The following is a 581-nucleotide window of genomic DNA, read 5'->3' as shown; positions in this document are numbered from 1 at the left end:
GAGCAGCAAGCTTAGCTACTGAAACAAAAAAAAGGGACTTGCCGATTCCTGGTGCGCACACAAACCAGCTTATTTCACTAAGAAGCTGTTCCAGAAACAAGACACAGATAAGGTATAATTATCACCATTAAGGAAAGCGCAGGGATGCGGCTGAGGCTCCAGCTGGCAGTTCTAAGATGTTACACCTCCTTTTCCGGGCTTCCTCTCAAGGCACAGGGCGCAGTTTTGCTATGACAGACGTAGAGCTTGTACACAAAACTTGTGTAACCACACGCTGCTTGCGCGAGATCGGTTCCACATCATTCTCCTGGCCACGGCTGACTTTGGCCTCACAGTGTCTCTAACACGGGTACGACTTGGCTGCCGTTGCAGAAGGGGACTGGACGCTAAACAAGAACAGCAGGAGCTGCGGAAAGGTCATAGAATCATAGAATGTTTTGGGTTGGAAGGGACCCCTAGAGGTCATCTAGTCCAACCCCCCTGCAGTGAGCAGGGACACCGCTAACTAGATCAGGTTGCTCAGAGCCCCGTCCAACCTGGCCTTGAATATTTCCAGGGATGGGGCCTCCACTACCTCTCTG

Source organism: Egretta garzetta, unplaced genomic scaffold (genome assembly GCF_000687185.1).
Source record: "Egretta garzetta isolate BGI_Z169 unplaced genomic scaffold, ASM68718v1 scaffold154, whole genome shotgun sequence".
NCBI lineage: Eukaryota > Metazoa > Chordata > Aves > Pelecaniformes > Ardeidae > Egretta > Egretta garzetta.
The sequence above is the reverse complement of the archived record's forward strand: the minus strand, read 5'-3'. Positions refer to the sequence as shown.